At 38.3% G+C, this 20,653-nt stretch overlaps 1 protein-coding gene across 1 annotated transcript in view; it reads left to right on the forward strand.

Annotated features, from left to right (window-relative positions):
• The first annotated feature begins 20,001 nt into the window (after window positions 1–20,001).
• Window positions 20,002–20,653, forward strand: part of USP22 (ubiquitin specific peptidase 22) — a 243,091-nt gene continuing 242,439 nt past the window's right edge. The window contains exon 1 of the mRNA XM_074208534.1: window positions 20,002–20,019. The gene's annotated coding sequence lies outside the window, so the exon portion shown is untranslated. The remainder of the gene's footprint in view (window positions 20,020–20,653) is intronic.

Consider the following 20,653-nt stretch of genomic DNA (forward strand, 5'->3'; position numbering starts at 1 on the left):
ATTTCAGAAAAAACATGGAAAGATTTACAAGAACTGATGCACAGTGAAGTGAACAGAACCAGGAGAACATTGTACAGGTAACAGCACTATTGTTTGAGGAAAAACTCTGAATAACTTAGCTATTCTCAGCAATATAGTAATCCAAGACAATCTTAAAGGACTAATGATGAAGCATACATCTACCTTCAGAGAAAGAACTGATTTTGATTGAATACAGAGTGAAGCATGCTGTTTTCACTTTCTTTTATTTTTTTCCCTTTTAATCACATCTTCTTGTACAAAATGACAAATATGGAAATGTTTTGCATTATTGCACATGTAAAACTTATATGATTGCTTACCCTCTTAGAGAGAAGGTAAGAAATAGAATTTAGAGTTCAACACTTTAAATAAAAATATTTTAAAAATTGAAAAAAGTTTTTGTTGTCCCGTTCAACTCTACATGATCCAATGGACTATACTACATCAGTACTCTACAAGTGGTTTTCTTGACAAAGATACTGAAGCAGTTTATTTTCTTCTTTAGTGTGTTCCCATTTTTCAGATGAGGAATTAAAGCAAATAGGGGTTAGGTGCCTTGTCCAGGGTCACACAGTAATGAATCTGGATTTGAACTCAGATCTTCCTGACTCCAGGTCAGGTGTTCTATCCACTGCACCATCTGTCTACTCCATAAAGTTTGCCATTTTCTTTTCCAGTAGACAAAAGCAAACAGAAGCTAAGTGACTTGCCCAGGGTTATATATCTAGTAAGTGTCTGAGGCTACCTTTGTAAAAGCTACTTGATATTATTTGGTTAATTGAAAATGAGATGTTAATTTATTAAATGATCATGAAAGAAGTGCTCATTAATGGAATAGGGTGACAAAACAGATATGGACATTTTGGTTTGTTTTTGTTTTTTAGGTTTTGCAATGCAATGGGGTTAAGTGGCTTGCCCAAGGCCACACAGCTAGATAATTATTAAATGTCTGAGACCAGATTTGAACCCAGGTACTCCTGACACCAGGGCTGGTGCTTCATCCACTGCACCACCTAGCCACCCCCCATATGGACATTTTGGATAACTCTTTTTACAGTAAATCATCTTGGGCACCTTTGGGTCATTGTTGCATCATTGTCAAAATAAACATTAAATTCCATTTCACTTGGTTTTTTAATTAGTACTATAAGAGGTATGCTTATCATATCTTGACCTTTAGAAGTCAGTTACTTGCAGTCCAAGAAGATTTTTTTAACTCAATAGTTTGAGGGTAGACAGGGTCAAAGAAAAATAAGGAAGGGACCAGTGTGGAGGGACATAGGAAACATAATTGTGAAAAAAAATTTTATAGCAAGTAACTCTGATAAAGGCCTTCTTTCTCAAATATGTTGAAAATTGAGTCAAATTTATTAAGAATAAGTCATTTCTTGATGGGTAAATGGTCAAAGGGTATGAACAGGCAACTTTCAGAAGAAGAAATCAAAGCTATCTATAGTCATATAAAAATGTTCTAAATCACGGTTGATTCCAAAAAAGTAAATTAAAATATCTGCAGTACCATCTCACATTTATCATATTGGCTAAAATGATAGAAAAGGAAAATAAATGCTGGAAGAGATTAGAAATATTGAGACACTAATGCACAGTAGTAGAACTGTGAACTGATTTCACCATTTTGGAGAACAATTTGAAGCTAGACTCAAAGGATTATTAAAATCATGCATATACTTTGAACAGCACTAACATTACTAAGTCTTACCCCCAACAGAGAAAAAACAAAAAGGAAAAGGATCTATATGTACAAAAATATCTATAGCAGCTCTTTTGTGATGACAAAATATTGGAAATTGGGGTATGCCCATCAATTGGGGAAAGACTGAACAAGCTATAGTATAAGACTATAATGGAATGCAATTGTACAATTAGATTTAAAGAATAAACAGATTTCAGAAAAATCTGGAAAGACAGGATGAACTGATGAAAAGTAAAATAAGCAGAACCAGGAAAACAATGTTCACCATATCAGCAGCATTGTATGATGATCTACTGTGAATAACCTAACTCTTTTCAGTAACACCATGATCCAAGACAAGAACAAAGATCTCATGATGGAAAATGCTATCCATACCCAAATAAAGAACTGATTACTTTGAATGCATATCTAAGAACTTTTTCAATTACTCTATTTTTTCTCATGGTTATTTTTTCCTTTTCATTTTTTTCTTCTCCCACAACTGAAACTAATATGGAACTATGTTTTTACATGATTGAAAAGGTATAAGCTATATCAAACTGCCTACTATGTTTTGAAGAGGAGAGGAAAGGAGGGATAGAGAAAAAATGGAATTCAAAATCTTGTAAAAATGAATACTAAAGTTTTCATGATATTTAATTGGGGAAAAATAGAATGCTATTTAAATAAAAATAATAACTTCATCCTAGTTACCTAAAAAATGCAAAGGTTTTAAAACAAAACAAAATAAAATAAAACCCCATGAATTTCTTTTGAGCCAGCAATACCATTACTTGGTCTATACCTCCAAAAGATAAAACAAAAAGGAAAAATATTATTATATATTATATATATTTATAACTATTTATTACAATTCTTCTTATGATGGCAAAGAATTGGAAATTGAGGAAATGACCATTGATAGTGCGATGACTGAATAAATTGTGGTATATGATTGTGATGGAATACTATTGTGCTATAAGAAATGATGAGCAGTATGGTCTCAGAAAAATCTGTGAAGTACATTTACATAAACTGTTACAAAATAAATGCAATGATCCAAGATAATTCCAAAAGATTTATGATAAAAATACTGTACATCACCAGAAAGAGAAATCATAGTCTGAATGTAGATCAAAGTACACTTTTTTAAAACTTTCGTTTTCTGGGGTTTTTTTTTGTATTCTTGTATTCTTTCACAGCATGACTAATTTGGAAATACATTTTGCCTGAATGCACATGTATAGCATATATCAATTTCCTTGCCTTTTCAAAGATGGGGGGAAAAGGATCAGATTCAGAAGGGCAAGAGAGATTTAGGATTCAAATTTTAAACAAGGAATGCTAAAATTGTTTTTACATGTAATTGGGATAAAAATAAAATATTAAATAAAAATTCCATTGTTGAGTTCAAGAAACAATAAAATAATAATTTTAAAAGTTAAAAAAAAGTTCCTGCCCTCAAGGAGCTTGCCATCTAAATTGTAAACAAAAAGAAGTGGAAAAGGAGAGGAAATGAATAAATTCATTTCATAGGACAGAGTGATGAGTTTCTGATATGATGAAGACTAGGAAAGTTAAAGGTGTGAAATGACGAGAATTCTGGATGCCATTCTTAAAACTGGGAGGAGTTCTACAATGTCCATCCTCTACCCTGTCCAATCAGAAGGAGGGAGGGACTCAGGCATAAGGGATGCTGAGAGAGTGCCAGCTTCTGAGTAGATTATGATCTCGTTAAGGAGAGGGACTGTCATTTGCCTCTTTTTATATTCCCATTACTGACTGATTCAATAATTCTATTTTGTAGAATGATGAGTTTCTGGAAAAAACTAGCTGTGTTTGAAATGACAGGGGGAGAGGGGCTCCAGTTTTGGACTCACACAGATCAGATTAAGTTGCTGGGGTAACCTGAACCCAAAAAAATTGTACTGCAGGTTTTTCTTGTACTTGCTGGCTAATTATGTAACCAATCAAAAGTTAAAAGATTTTATTTTCTTTTTCCCTCCTCTCCTTCCCTCCCTCCCTTCCTTCCTTCCTTCCTTCCTTTTTTCTTTCCTTTAATGTAGAGATTGCTAGGGTAGTTGCTTCTGGGAGAATTGTGATGATGATATGAAAGGAAAATGCGTTGGAGAGACTGTGGAGCATGCATGAATGTTTTATAACCAGTTCCAGTTCAACTAACCACTGTTGAAGAGAAAGCTCTTTGATTCCAGAGCAATTAGGTGATTCAGTGACTTGGAAGACTTGAGTTCAAATTCTGCCTCAGACACAGTTGCGAGCTCTGTGATCCTAAGCCTTTGGAATCCTTGCACTTCCTATTTCTCCTGGCTGAAAGTACAGTAGCCAATTATATGTTGGATCTCAATGATGATTGGCATGGTAGCTTTGACCTACTTCATTTCCAGCGATGCTTGGTTAGATCCTCCTTGAGTAGTCTGCTCTCAGATGTTCCCCAAATGACTGTCAGATTTAGGCAGAAACCTGAACAGCTTTAGCCTTACTGCATCTCATGTAAGCCTCAGCCTCCCTGGTAGTAGATATTATATAGGTGTATGCCACCATGGTTGGTGGAAAAATATCCTCACCAAAGTTTAGACATACTCATATCTATACTCTTACCTAAAAGTTACTCAATATACAAAGTAGGTATCAGGGAAATGATAGCTATATATTTCCTGCCCCCAAAGAAGAAATTGTTAAAACACAAAAGAATCTTAAATAAGCATTATCAAATAGTTAAAACATCATACAATAATCTTTTTAAAAGTATCTCCATTTTATTTTTGCACATTACTACAATAGTCATGTCGTAAAAGTAAATATAACCCCCCCATAAATAAAGAGAAACCTCAACAAAAATAAAGTGAGAGGAAAAAAAAAGTGTGCTTCAGACTGTATTCAGATACCATCAACTATGTCTTTGGAATGGCTAGTGTTCTTTATCATAAGTCCATCAGAGAAGTTGCTTCAATATTTTTTCCCACAGTTGCTATTGCTAGCTGTATTTCTCTCCATTCTATTCCTCCCATCCCTCTATTCTCCTTTCACCCTGTCCTTCCTCAAGTGTGTTGTATCTGACTGCCCTTTCCCAAGATCTTCCCTCTCTTCTATCACCTACACCCCACTCCCTGTCGCCTTTCTCCCATCCCTTTTCTCTCCTATTTTACTCTAGGGTAAAGATAGATTTCTATACCAATTGACATACAATAACTTTTTATACCCATTATAATCTCCAAGGAGGTAAAGAGAATTTTATGAGATTGAAGAACAAATATATTTTTTTATTTTTTTAGTTGTTTTTTTTTTTTTTTTTTTGCAAGGCAAATGGGGTTAAGTGGCTTGCCCAAGGCCACACAGCTAGGTAATTATTAAGTGTCTGAGACTGAATTTGAACCCAGGTACTCCTGACTCCAGGGCCAGTGCTTTATCCACTACGCCACCTAGCTGCTGAAGAACAAATATTTCTGTAAGATATTTGATCTGGTTCCATTTTTTTCAGGGACAGGTCTGCTACATCTCCCTTCAAGGTTCCAGGAGGTAACCTTGAGAGACTAGGAGTGTGTCTTTTCTACTGCTTTTGATAGCATATATTTCCATCCTCTCCATCATTAGGGAGACAGTCAGTAGGACCTCATCTCTCTTTATACTCAATATTGATTGGTTTCTACAAAAGAATATTTATTTCACATAGTAAGAGCACACATAAAAACATTTCCTTTAATACTTCTGGGATATACTTTCTTCTATATAAGCTCAGCCTCTGAGGATAGCGACTTAAAACTTAGTTCAGTTCCTTCATAGCATTGGTTCCAACAAATTCATATCCACAGGTGGCATTGCTGCTGGATGAGTCCTTGTCTTATGCAGCAATATTGAGCTAGGTTTAGCATCTAGCCTAAAACCTAGATTTTGGAACCCTACAAAATTGAAACACTCCCAGGATGACCTTTCAATTCATTAGGTTGAAAGAATCTGAACCTTTTTACCTACAACTAGAAAAGATCAAATAAAAAAGACCAAGGACTGGAGCTTGGTTCGTGGGCCACAAATTCAGAGGGGAAAAAAAAGTAGGGTCTTCTTTTTCCTCATAGCACCAAATACCATGAGCAAAGGAGGCATGAATCAAGTTAAGAGATACATAGGGAAGTAACTAAAGCAGATAGACTTTTTTGAATTCTTCTAAAGTCAATAAAATAATAAGAGTAGTAGAGCTGCAAAGAACTTTGCAAATATGATATCTTACACCATAATATGAGAGGGGGGAGAAAGGGGATTGGTACAATCATCATCCCTATATCACAGATGAGGAAACTGAAGCACAGAAGTTAATTGATTTTTCCAGGGTCACACAACTATTAATAGAGAATTTGAACTCAGATCTTCTTGATTAAAAATTCTATCCTTGGGGGTGGCTAGGTGGTGCAGTGAATAGAGCACTGGCCCTGGAGTCAGGAGTACCTGAGTTCAAATCCAGCCTCAGACACTTAATAATTACCTAGTTGTGTGACCTTGGGCAAGCCATTTAACCCCGGTTGCCTTGCAAAAAAATCTTTAAAAAAATCCTATCCTCTATCTACTGTATCACCTAAGTGCCTCTGAATTCAGAGAACTTTCTCTTCAGTAGTGATTAGTCAACTTGAATCAGTTACAGAGTATTCAAACATGTCCATAGTCTTCCCCAAGGAATTTTCCTTCCACATTATCACCCCAATTCTCCCAAATGCAACCTAACAATTTTCCCATAGGGAGCTTATATTAGCTGAGCATTCTGATGGTGTCTGCACCAGACTCTCATTACCTTTCACTTTTCCTTTGACCCAACTTCCTGAGGGAGTTTTCCATTTGGCTACCATAGCTTGGATTTTCTTATTCCTTCCAAGTGTGGTGCCCATATGGTCATAGTCATTTTCTTTGAGTAGTAAGTTTTAGGGAGCATATTCTACCGAGTTATGGGCACCAAGGGACCAACCAAGAGTCACTTAGCAAGGAACCAGAACCCATGTCTTAGCAATAGGGACCAAATTCAAAGGAAGCCAAACTCCTATAATTTTAATGCAAGGCAATAAAATATGGATCATAAGATTTAGAGTTAGAAGGGAATCAGAGATCATTAAACCCAGCCCCCTCATTTTGTAGATATGAAAATGACTTTGACTTGCACAAGGTGGGAAGTAGCAGAACTGGAATTTGAACCAAAGTTTTCTTGTTTTTTTTTAATTTTGGCAAGGCAAATGGGGTAAGTGACTTGACTAAGGTCGCACAACTAGGTAATTATTAAATGTCTGAGGCTGGATTTGAACTCAGGTCCTCCTGAATCCAGGGCTAGTGTTCTACCCACTGTGCCACCTACCTGCCCCTGAACCAAAGTTTTCTGATTCTAAATCACATTCTATTTCTACTACTCCACCCTGATAGTGATTCTCAGGATATAAATTATTTATTTTTAAGTAAAATGTTTAGTGTGTTTTGAGAAATTAAGATTTATTTGAAAATTATAAAGGATTACATTTTTGTTTCTTCTGAAGTAAATAGTATGAGAATATTATTCTCTCTGGTCTGCCTCCTCCATAACCTGACTTCCTCAATTATTCTTCCTTTTTCTTTTCTTTGCTTCCTTACTTTTTGAATACAAATGTTTCATTTTCTATTATCTTAAAAAAAATTCACTTGCCCTTTGATCAATCATCCTTTTTTTCCTTCTACTTTTTCTGGAACAAGTATTCTACACCTTCCTCTATACCTTTTTGCAATCTGTTTTTTGCCTTCAATCCCTCTATTAAAACTGCTGTATAATCACCAAAGACTTCTAATTTGCCAGATAGAATAGATTTTTCTAAGTCCTTATTCAGTGCCTTTTGAGAACTATTGGTAACCTTCTTGAAACTTTTTCCTCAACTTTATCACTTCATTTTTTTTTGGTTTCTAATTATCAGGAGGGATTTATTTTATATCCTATACTCATTAGTCATTATTATTTAATAGCTAGCATTTATATAGTGTCAAATTTGAATTCCACTATTTCTGCCTCAAGGGTCAGCACTATCCACTGGATGACCTTAGCTGGCAGCATCTTTTTTTTTTTTAAGCAATATCTTAAAGGGAGGGTCCCAGAACTGAGAGTTACTAATAACTGAATTATGCTTTAAAAAAGACAAAAAAGCTGACAAAATATCAAATATAAAAATATAAAATTCCTACCCTTTGATTCAGAATCCCCCTGAGAGCAATATAACCCATTGCTGGGACTGGGGAACCGTATCTCCTTCCTCTCCATTAAGAGGCTTTTTCTGCCTTTGTGAAAATTCTATACAGTTTAGTCCTGGGGACTTTTTCAGTCTCTGGTTTTTTACACCTACTCCAGAGCTTCTCCAGAGTTATTAAAATGCTAACTGGAGAGTAGAATAAGGAGAGAGAGAGACACAGAGAATTCTTTTAAGATTCAGTGAGTGGGCCACTTCTCTTAACCTTAGTAGGCAGTTTGATCTGATCCAACTTTGACACATTCTCTCTCACTTTTCAGCTGTCACAAGGGGATATGGGATGGGAATGAGATTGGGTTGGAGAACCTCCCCCAACTCCTACCCTCATGCCCATTGTTGACTGCCTATCACAGCAATAAGTCCTCTATAGATGAGTGTGTATTTCCCTCTGAGGGATGACCCTTGCAGTTGTCATACCCAGATATGCTCCATGGACAAGTACCTCATTGAGGTTAAAGACAAAAAGAAGGAATTTATATCCACCAAAATGTTCACACTTCTTATGGTAGCAAAGAACTGGAAACAAAATCTGGTCACTAAAGGGGAAATTGCTAAATGAAATGTGCTAAATGAATAGAATGGAATATCATTATGCCATATGAAATGATGGATATTAAGCATTCAGAGAAGAGTGGGAAGACTTAAAGAAATTGATGCAGAATGAAATAATTCAGAACAGGAAACAAGATAAAATAATATAAGTGGGGGAAGAAAAAACTGATCTTTGTGTATTATAATGATCAAGCTTGACTTTAGAAATTAAAAAAAATAAATTTGCCTCACATTTTTGCAGAGGTAGGGGATATTGCATATGCTGTCACATTCAGTTGATGTGTTGGCTAGTTTTGCTAGGATGTTTTTTTCCTTCTCTTTATATGATGTGTTACAAGTAATGGTTTGGTGGACAAGGCAAGGAGGAGTAAATTTAGAATTGAAAGAGATGTAAAAAGAAGAGATCAATAAATATTAAACAGTAAAGATACATTTCATCAACAATGAACATTTATTGAATATTTGCCAAGTGTCTAGTAATGATAGGCTCAAAAATACCCTAACATATTCTATTGAATAGATCAAATAGTTTTCTTGAGGAATTTAGTCATCTAGTGGAATTGGTGGTATGACTGGGTTTCTGCTTCTAGGCATAGAAATTTAAGGGGGCAAAGGCAATACTTACTCTTCTTCAGCAGCATAAAACGATATGAACTCAGTCCTAATTTGAAACAATAATGTGTTAAAATAAGAAATTGCCTTTCTGTCCCATACCCTTATATCCTACAGAAACAGATTCATATTGTCCTGGATTTTTTTATTCTCCATCTCTCTACCCCCCCACCCCCATTGAGGTTGTCTATTAAAAGGAAATTCAAGTGTATGTTCCATATGGCTTACCCAGGCACAAAATTTGCTAATTGTAGCTCTTCTGGGGAGCTAGGTTATATACATAAAAGATAACTATCCATATTAAATTGATAGCATTTACAAGGAACCAAAAAAGTTGTATAACCAATTTTAACAAAGGGACACATTTTTATACACTGTTTTCAACTTCTCAAAGCATTTTTAGATTTATCTCATTTTACACTTACAAAAACCTTTTGATATAGATAGGGCAGTCATTTTTCTCATTTGACAGTTAAGGAAACTGGGGCATGGAAAGGTTTTGTACTTTGTCTAAGGTTGCACAACTAGGAAGTGGCAGATCTGGAATCCATTTTTTCCTTAATTTTCAGGTCAGTGTTTTGTTTTAGTTTGGTGGGTTTTTTTTTCCTTAGTAGACCGCATGGGTTGTGGAAAACATATTCTATTGACCAGATCAAATAGTTTTCTCCTTCTGCTATCATAAACTTGCTTCCTCCTATATGCTTCTTTCAGTCTTGTCCTCTGAAGGTGTTTAACCTCAGTTTTCATAGCCTATATGAAAAGATGATGCATTTATATAAATGCATTGTTGATAGTTTACTTCTTTACAGCATCTTGATAAAACCAAACTGTTTATTACAGTATCTGCTCTACTATACTCTGATGATGGATGAGGGGGAGATCTGCTGATGAGATATTGTCATGTATTAGAAGTTCAACTAGTACATTTGCTTTTTTTTTTTTATAGGTTTTTGCAAGGCAATGGGGTTAAGTGGCTTGCCCAAGGCCACACTTCTAGGTAATTAGAAAGTGTCTGAGGCCGGATTTGAACTCAGGTACTCCTGACTCCAGGGCCGGTGCTCTATCCACATCACCTAGCTGCCTCCAGTACATTTGCGTTTACAAGAGGGAGCATTCTTTTCAATGATCATATGTAATGCAGCATGGTTTAGTAGATAGAATAGGGTTATAATCTGTCAGGGTTCTAGACCTAGATTCTCATCTCCCTAAGTTCTAGGCTTGGTTCTAGTCTATTTGTGGATCTGACATTTACTAAGGATGCCAGCTCCATCAAGTCTTGTCTCAGTTCCCTCTGCCTTTCAAATGGGGGGGGGGGGGGTTTGCATTAGAAAATCTGAAAGATGCCTCTCTTTTCTAAGAATTATCTCATCCAGACAACCAACATTATCAATGACGATTTAATTTTAACAGAGACATTGTATACAGGATTATTTTGTTTAATACTTTGAATGATATTATAACTGATATTCCTAAAGCATTTATATTAATATCTATATACACTTATAAAGCAAATTGCTTAATTTTATCATTGAATTTTAATTTTTCTCAATTATATGTCAACAAAAATTAACATTCATTCTTTAAAATATTGAGATCCAAATTCTCTTCCTCCCTTTCACCTCTTCCCCCTCCTTGAAAAGACAAGCAGTTTGATACAGATTATACATGTGTATACATGCAAAACATTTTCATATTATCCATGTTGTAAAAGAAAACACAGTTTAAAAAAGAATAATAAAGAAAATAAAAATATCCTTCAATCTGCATTCATAATCTATCAATTCTTTCTCTGAAAGCAAATAATTTTTTTATTATGAATCTTTAAGAATTGAAATGTTTAGGAAAGTTTCCTAAAGTTTAGGAAAAATTATCATTTTTATTATATTGTCTCAGCCTTACCCGTGACCAATTACTATTTCTCCAGTTGTTTAAATCCCAATTTATTTGTGTGAAGAGTATTTTGTTATTGTGTTCAGATAATTTCTGGGTTTGTCTTGGTAAAGGTAATGGATGGTAACTCCCAATTTTTTTTTATATTATCTGCAGTTATTTTAAATGGAATTTCTCTTTCTGTCTCTTTTTACTGGTATACCTAGAAATGCTGATGATTTATGTGGGTTTATTTTATATTCTGCAACTTTGCTGAAGTTAATTATTTCAGCTAATTTTTTAGTGATACCCATGTTAATTCTATCTTCCATCAGGCCTATCCTTGAGAGAATAGCTTTGGACAAAAATGTAGCCCAGATTAAAAAACTTGAGTCTCTTCAATTTTAATAATTGGCAAGCAATATGAGAGAGAAATAATCGTTTCTCTCACATGGTGGTTAGATCTAAGGAGGGGTGTGATCATTGCTCTACTGGTCTGTGCTCTGGTCTTTACCCAGTCCTGGGGGCTGTGACTAGATTCTTCTGACCCCTTCTCCTGCAGCCACAATTGCTAAGGCTCCCTTTTATCTAACTATTGTGATCAGAATCCCTAGCCCCTGTGAATGAGCACTAGTGTTTCTCTTCACTCTGGAACCTAGACCTGGGCCCGGTTCACTGTGCTCATAGTGTTATAGCTCCTTTTGGTCCTAGGACTGCTACCAGGAACTGCCTTTGTGGGAACATCATGTGAGACAGACCATTTCTGTAGAGCTCTTAAATTGTCTCAGGTCAGAAAATTGTTTCATCTGTTGGTTCTACCATTCCAGAACCTGGTGTGAGACATCACTTTAGAGATGTCTGGAGGGGGGATCTGGGAGCGCTTGGCTGAGTACTTCTCTATTTTTCTATCTTGGCTCTACCTACCTATAGCAAATTGCTTTAGAGAAATTTAATAATATGACTTACTTTACACAGATTATCTCATTAATCCTCATAACAACCATAAGTGATTATTATTATTATTATTATTATTAGCCCCATTTTAGAGATGGGAAAACTGAGATATGAAGAAATTAAGTGACCTGCCCACAGTCATACATAAACGTCAGATCAGATTTGAACTAAGATTTACCTAACTCCAGGTCCAGAGCTCTTATATACTGGAGTACCTAGTTGTTTCTTTAAACCATACAACAACCACTGGAAGGTAGGTAAATCAAATAATATTATAATACTAATTTTACATATGAGGAAACTGAGGTTCAGAAAGATTCAGTGACTTGCTTATCGCTATGTAACTAACAAGAGTTAGAAGACAGGATTCAAACCCCGGTCTTCCTGGCTTCAAATGCAACCTTTTATCCACCATAACACATTCCTTGCTTGAAGAGACTAGTCCAGGACTGCTTTTGAAATAGTTGTAATGTTAAAACTGCAATCAAACTTTTAAAAATGTCTTTGTCATTTTAGACATCTAAATTTAAAATATTGTAGTGTTCAGTTTGATCATTTATAGCTTGACCAAACAGATGGCATCTAAACATCAATGCCAATTTACTTAAATGATCTTTGGAGATTATATAATAAGTGGCCCCTTGGTCAATAGCTTATGATAGCACTTAGATAGATGTTACAAATGAGTATGTTTCGGACTACTATTTGTAAAGGTTGCTATGGATATATTGTGGATATGTTATAGCTTACAGGGGCTGCCTGTTCAAGTAGCAAGGATGAAACAATCAGTAAATTCATGGGAGTGTCTATGGTGATAGATAATCAAATACTAAGAACTTAATAAATGCAAATTGAATGAAGATGAAAGAATGAAGAATGAATGAATAATATATTTTAAGAAAGATTTTCTGCTTTGATGATGTGAGTATACAAAAATATTGTCTGAACTTGGGTTCTTATTAGAATGTACAAGGTGTCTGAAATTCAGGCATCTTTGTAGAATTCCAACATGTACTACCATTAATAATTGGAATGAAGGTAGAAGTTGTTCTAAACAAACAAATGGCTATAGTTGTTAATAGAAATGAATGCAGGGCTCTCATTAATGAATTTAGTTACTCTTTTTCAGACAGGGTTCTTAATCTTTTTTTGAGTCATAGACCCCTTGGGCAGTCTGGTGAAGACTATGGAACTCTTTCTTTTGTTTTTTGCAAGGCAATGGGGTTAAGTGACTTGCCCAAGGGACAGACAGCTAGGTAATTATTAAGTGTCTGAGGACAAATTTGAACTCAGGTCCTCCTGATTCCAGGGGCCCTAGAAGAATTAAGTGAATACACACACACACACACACACACACACACACACACACACACACACACACGTGTGTGTGTGTGTGTGTGTGTGATTATATAGAGTATTAATTATATATTAGAATATAGCGATGGAAACTTTTAAAATATAAACTTGTGATATAGTCATCTATCTAGCAGTGGAATTATTTTAATAGCCTGCTGGTTGGTATTCCAGCTTGCTTTAAGCTTTCCCAACTCCAAGTCATCTTTCACTCAGCTGTTAAATTGATCTCCCTAAAGTCCAGATCAGATCATGTCATGCCCCTAGTCAATAAACTCTGAGAGTTTCACATTACTTCCACTATCAAATAGAAAATCATCTATTTGGCTTTTAAAGCCTCTCATAATCTCAGTCCTCTATACCTTTCCAGTCTTCTTAATCCTTATTCCCCCTTTCTGGATCACATTCTGCAATTCAGTGACACTGATTTTCCTTGCTATTTCTCTCACAGTACATTGTCTCCTACCTGATACATTTTTACTACTTATTTCTCAGAATTCTCTCAGCTTCATCTATTCTTCCTATCCTCCTTTGATTCCTTTAAGTCTTAGCTAAAGTCACAACTTCTGCAAAATGCCTTTCCTAAGTCTCCTTAATCTTAGTGCTTTACTGCTGAGACCATTCCTTCCTCTCATTTTCCCCCCTTCCCACTTTATCATATATATATATATATGTATATATATATACATATATATATATATGGTTAGGGTTGAAAATATGGATGAAAAAATATATACAGGGATAATATATATATATATATATATAGGGATGAAAATATATATATAAAATAAGGATAATATATATATTATTTGTACATAGTTGTTTGGATATTGTATTTCCCAACAGACCATCAGTTACTTGAGAATAAGGTCTATTTTTAGTGGTCTTTGCATGCCTAGAATACAGTGCTTGTCATAGAGTCACAGCTTAATAAATAATAATAGGTTAACAATAGTAAATTCAGTCATGATGAGCATATTGGATATTTTACCATAGCTGCAACTCATAATGTACCATGGAAATGATTTCTCATGGAGACAATGTCACATGATCTGTTAATACTACTGTGGTTTGTTACTTATATTCATAATTGAAGGAAATGCTAAGTTATATTTGTTGTGGTTCAGTCATTTCAGTCCTGTCCAACTCTTCATGACCCCATTTGGGGTTTTCCTGCTGAAGATATTGGAGTGGTTTAGCATTTCCTCCTCCGGCTCATTTTACAGGTGAGGAACTAAAGAAAAAAGGGTGAAGTGACTTGCCCAGGGTCACACGGCTAGGAAGTATCTGAGATGATTGAATTCAGGAAGTTACAGTTAGCTGTTAGTTAAAATAAAGTAATTTTTTCCCCTCATACAAGTGCAAAGATCCTTGAAATCTCTCCTAGGACCCCTTGGGCCCCTATGGACCTCAGATTAAGAATTTCTGCTTTAATAGGAAGTGGTTAATAAATTGCCTTAAGGCTTCTATGCTTATGTTTAGTGATGAGAAAAATATGGTGGTTTTGAAATTTTTAAAATTTTTCTTCTTTATTGCCTCATTTGGTAACCTTTTGTATCTTTACAGGTAAAGAAGAACAGGCTGTGCTAGTAAAATGAAAGCTCTGGTGGGTCCAATCAAGCTGGAGAGGCTTGGAATAAGGACTTGGAGATGCAGTCCATGTTTGTCATGGGGGTTGGGATGCATTTCCAGTTAATTGTCCCCTTTGTGTTTTTTAATTTTTTTAATGATAGAATAAATAAATAGGGGGGAAAATCTACCCCCCCCAAACTTCAAGATTCCAGGAATATAATCAATGAAAATTTATATTCCTTTGCACAGAACACCTTCATGTAAGGATATGAGTTCCCACATGGACAGAGGAAGAAGAGAAAGGAGGAGATAACAGCATTGCCCAGCTTTAAACAGGTTGATTGAGTCCCAGGCAGCTACTACTACTCAAAGATTATTGTTCATTCTGAAAGAGGACCAATGACATCATCAGGGTGATATTTTGACTTGCAAGTAAATTGGATTTAAGTGAGCAGAGCCGTGCAGTCATCAGCTCACTTTCTCCAGAATCATCAGAATACAGAGACAAGACTAGGAACAGATGAAGAGGGAGAGAATTCTGGGTATGGCAATAAGTAGTGAAAATATATCAGGTTGGACACAGAATGTACAGTGAGGGGAACAGCAAGAGGTCAGTGTCACTGGATTGTATTATATGGTCCATGAAGTGGAATAAAGTTAACTGAGGGAAGTGAGGCAGAGAGAGATGCAATAATTTCCCCAAAGTTATATAGTAGTAAGAGTTGGATATAGGATTTGAATCTTGATTTCTTTTACCCAAATTTATCACTTTTTTTAGACTTTTTAAAAATTTTTTTATGTATTTAAGGCAATAGGGTTAAGTGATTTGCCCAAGGTCACACAGCTGGGCAATTATTAAGTGTTTGAGGCCAAATTTGAACTGAGGTCCTCCTGACTACAGGGCCAGTGCTCTATCCAACATGCCTTCTAGCTGCCCCCTTGTACTCAAATTTAGCATTTTTTCCTGATGAAGAGATACTTTGGAAAAGAAAATTAAGGGGCGGCTAGGTGGTACAGTGGATAAAGCACCGGCCCTGGAGTCAGGAGGACTTGGGTTCAAATCTGGTCTCAGACACTTAATAATTACCTAGCTGTGTGGCCTTGGGCAAGCCACTTAATCCCATTTGCCTTGCAAAAATCTAAAAAAAAAATACATTAAGATTTGCCTCTGACAAACTGAGACCTGGGAAGCACCTAAGCTTAAAAGAGCCAAGGTCTGCCACTGAATCTGGGAACATTGCCAGTTGTCTTGACCTATGTATTGCCACTGGACCATGCTGATTCTGGAGGAGTGAGGCTGATGACTCTGTTGCACTTCCTTCTCACTTAAATCTATTCCTAAATCAAGACAACACCTGGCTGATGTCATTGGTCTTTTTTTGAGAATGAACAACACCATCACCACCAACAGCATCAACTGAGGACTGCCTTTACCAAATTCTAAGAGGTTCATCACCACATAGGTTACAGGATGATGAATTTTTCAGCCCAGGTAGCTTCTGAAGACCACCTCCCATGTTATAGAGTAGTTGTGATATGCATTGGTTTGTAGAAGTTGATCACACCATTGAAATTTCTTATTCTTGAAGAAATCAAGTATTAGAAAAATATTAATATATAAAAAAAATCACTGTCACCTTTTGTTCATCTTGACTTTTATGTGCAATCTTTTTTCTGAAAACTGATTTTGGGGAAAAAAGTTTGGATGTCTTACAATTATTTCCTTCCCTTTTTATTTTTTTACAAAAAGTTCTATTAATTATGCACCAGTTAAAAAAAGAATATGCAACAAAGTTTCTAACTTGAAGGTTTCATGTTAGAAAATGAATACTGGCAATGCTCTGACTTGGTTCCTGTATAATTAGGATGGTAGAGCTAGAAGAGACTTTTGAGGTCATCTATTCCAATCCCTTATTTTATAACTGAGGAAAATGAGGCCTAGAGAGATGAAGTAATTTGCTCAAAGTTATACAGGTAGTAAGAGTCGGATATATAGGATCTGAATCTTGGTTTCTTGTACTCAAATTTAGCAATTTTTCCTGATGGATGAAGAGATACTTTGGAAAAGAAAATTAAGATTTGTTTCGGTCAGTGCATTGGATAGGAAGATAGGCAGATAGCTAGAAAGGACCTTAGAGGTCAGTTAATCTCCCTTCTACCTATTTCACAAAATTAAATAACTTTCAGAAAAGTCAAATGCCTTATCCAAAGTCACACTGGCAATAAGAGACAGAAGTGGGATTTGGACCTATATCCATAATCCTATGCCAAATACAGCACATTTTTTACACTGCATGATGTTGACTATTTATTATTAGAAATTTCATTTTTTCTTCAGTCAATAAATTTGAATAGACTGCATTCTATTTGCAAGGTATTTAAGGAGAATATTATAGTAAAATAGTTTTTCTTTTGAGAAAGTATGGTGATCAATTTAAGGAAGAAATGCTCAGATGCTTTAGGCTACCCAGTCATTCTCATTCATTCTCATCTCCTTGATCATTTTAATTTAGTAGGAGATGTGGCAGAGATTCAATTTTAACCTTCCAAACCCAAATTTACCTTGTTAGTGCTATATTCTGCCTCTGAAATTTTTGATTGTTTTTGTATTTTATTATTTCAATGTTCCATGGTAATCTAGAAGTTAGCTAAATCAAATCTATGCTAAATGGGATGATCATGGAGGATTAGAAGGCCACTCTCAGGTAACTTCTCTGGTCATTTCTTGGCCCGAGGCAACATAATAGATCTCTTCTGAATCTTAATTTTAATGCATAATCAGAACTACAGAATCCCAGAGTTGCTCTCAGAGACCATTCCAATTCAACCCTTATCTATGTGCCCTTTCTGCAACATCTGGGACTTCAAAAATGTTTTTTCACTAGACAAATAAATCAACTGCATACTATGGGTAAGGTATAATCAATTATTGAGTGATAAAGTGGAGATTTAGGTCCTGAAAGGTACTTAGGGAAGATCAGTTTGGACAAAGTACCCTTTTTATGTTCCATAAAGTACACTTATTTCACCGCTTTAAACCCGTTTTTTTTTTCATTTGCAAAAATGGGTATAATACTTTATATTTATTTATATGTTATTATTATATTATCTTTTGGAGTTTGCTGTACAGAAAAATCCCATAAAAGCCTTCAAGTACTATATACTATATGAGAAATTTTTATCTTGTAATCTTGACAAATTATATTGCACAGTTTGTAACCAGAACCATAATGAAGTGATAATGACTAGCACACACATAGCATTACATGTGTTATCTTATTTGATATGGAGGAATAAGAAATATAAATATTCAGACTGGAGGTGGCCTTACAGATCTTCTAGGGAAACCCCTTCATTTTACAGATGAAGAACTGGTAGGCCATGTAGAAAGAACATGACTTGACCATGGTGAGACATTTCACAAGTGCCAGTCAGGATTTGGACCCAATTCTTCCTGATTATAAAGGGCAGTGTGTTTTTCACTACACCACAAATGAATCATTTAGAAATACAGTATCATGTTAGAGGGTGTGAGTACTAAATTCTAAATGAAGAAATTTAACACTTTGGAAACCAAATCAGATAGTTTTCACTAATAGTATAAATGTTTTCCCCTCACAGTATATGATGCATTACATACTTTCAATGAAACATCCAAGTTTAATTTTCTTTATTTTGCTTTTTAGTAAACTTTGTAAAGAATCGATTTTTTCGTATCAATTAAGTAATTTAAATTTTGTTAGTTCAGAGAGATCAAATTTGGGTCAGCCAGGGTTATCCTCAAATGTGGATGTCCTGAGATGCATAGAATTAAAGAGCTGGGTGTTAGAGAATACTTAATCCAAATCCAAGGGAAGAAAACTTTGAGCCAGGAAGATTGTGACTTGTCCAAGGTCATAAATCTAGTAAGTTTCAGAGGTTGATATTTGAACACAGATTTTTAAAACAAAAGAAAACCCTTCCAGAATCTCTACTTTTGACCCTGCCTTAACTAATCAAGGTGAAGGATAAAATGTGTAGGCCCTGATGCTCTCAGAGATTAAAAAAAAAAAATTCACACCACCAATTCCTGCAGCTTCATCTCCCATGAGATGTGCTTTAAATTGTATTTCCTCTTTCATATTGTGAAGACTGGTCCGGAGAGGAATAGTAAATGTCTTCCAATTAGTGTGTGCCGGCAATCTAACCTTCAAGGTGCTCAAGTTCACTCTTCGCTAGATGCTTGATCCAACACCCAGCCGAGGCGGCGCTGCCCGCTCCTGGCAAGGGTCTCCCTGGGGCTGAGGAGGCTGAAATCCGCCCGGGATGAGTGTGCACATTTGCCCCGCACAAGAGTCGGGGACGAAATAGTTGGGAGATGGGAGCAGGACCGGGGGGAGCTAAAGCGGTGGAAGGGGAATCGGGGACCCTATTTGAGCGCGTGATCCTCGTTTGAGGGTGTAGCCCGGAAAAATCCGGGCTGCGGGAGGGAAGGCCCAATAAACGCGGCTCCACGTTCTCATGCGTGTGTTTTCGTAAGGCAGGTTCCAGGGCTGGTGCGTGTATTTTGGCCTCTGACGAGCTTTTGGGGCAGGGGACGCAAAGCGCTCCGCGGCTCCGGGCCGGGTGTGTGCTTCCAGGGGAAGCGGCCGGGAGCAGGGCGGGCGCGGCTGCGGCGGGCTCGGGGAGGCACGGCCGTGATTTGAGGCCGGGACCAGCGGCACCTCCCGCGGCCCGGGCCCGGGCCGGCCCGTCCCTCCCTCGCAGGAAATCACTGGGGTAACTGAGCGAAGCCGCAGGCAGAAGCGGATATGACAGCAGCGCGGCTCCTCCAACCCGGCCCGCAGCGGGCGGGCTCGGCTCGCGGACGGAGAGGCGCCGCCGGCCAATGGCCGGCTCGCACACGCCTCCTTCGGTGGGCGGGCGGCGGAGAGAGGCTGGCGGCTGCGCCCTGAGTTTGAAATGAGAGGAGGGCGGGGCCCCGGCGGACGGACGGCGGCGCTCGCCAATGGGCAGAGCGAGTGGCGGCCCCGGCGGGCGGGACGAGCGCAGCGGGCCCGTGGGCGCGTCGCGGGGGCGGGACGCAGGGAGCCCCTTTTCCCTCCTTCTCCGCCTTGGCTCCCTCCCTCCCCCCGCGGGCGTCTGGCGAGCTAGGTTGGTCGGGCTGGAGGGAGCGGAGCAGGAGGAGGCGGAGGAGCACAGAGGGGGTGGGGAGCGGGGGGTGGCCGGGGGGCGGCGGCGGCGGCGGCGGCGGCGGCGGTCGGGAACCGAGAGCGCGGCGGAGCGATTTAAAGAGACAGCGCGGGAGGGGGGAGGACAAACAAACACCGGCCGCCCCCGACCCTCCCTTTCCCCCTCCCTCCCCTCCCCCAGCCTCCCCTCCCGCCGGCCTCAATGAATTAGAGGAAGCGGGACCCGGGCGGCGGCGGCGGCGGCGGCGGGAGCAGCGGGGCGGCAGCAGCAGCCGCGCCGGGCCGGCGAGCGAGCGGCCGGAGGAATCCCGGGGGCGTCGCCGCCGCCGCTCTGCCCGCTCCTCCGTTAAAGCCCCATCTTTGTCTGCCCCCTCCGCCTCCGCCTCCTCCGCGGCCGCCGCGCTTTGTTCCGAGCCGCTTGCGCCTCGGGCCGGGGGGGAGCGGGGGACCCTCCCCCGGGTCTATGTGCCCCCCGCGCCGCCCCGCGCAGCAGCAGCCCGAGCCTCGGGAGCAGGCGCCGCCGGGCGGCTCCGGGCCGCGCGGCTGAGCCCGAGCCCGCGGCGGAGGACGCGGCGCGGAGGAGCGGCGGCGGCGGC

The sequence above is a fragment of the Macrotis lagotis genome, chromosome X (assembly GCF_037893015.1).
Source record: "Macrotis lagotis isolate mMagLag1 chromosome X, bilby.v1.9.chrom.fasta, whole genome shotgun sequence".
Classification (NCBI taxonomy): domain Eukaryota; kingdom Metazoa; phylum Chordata; class Mammalia; order Peramelemorphia; family Peramelidae; genus Macrotis; species Macrotis lagotis.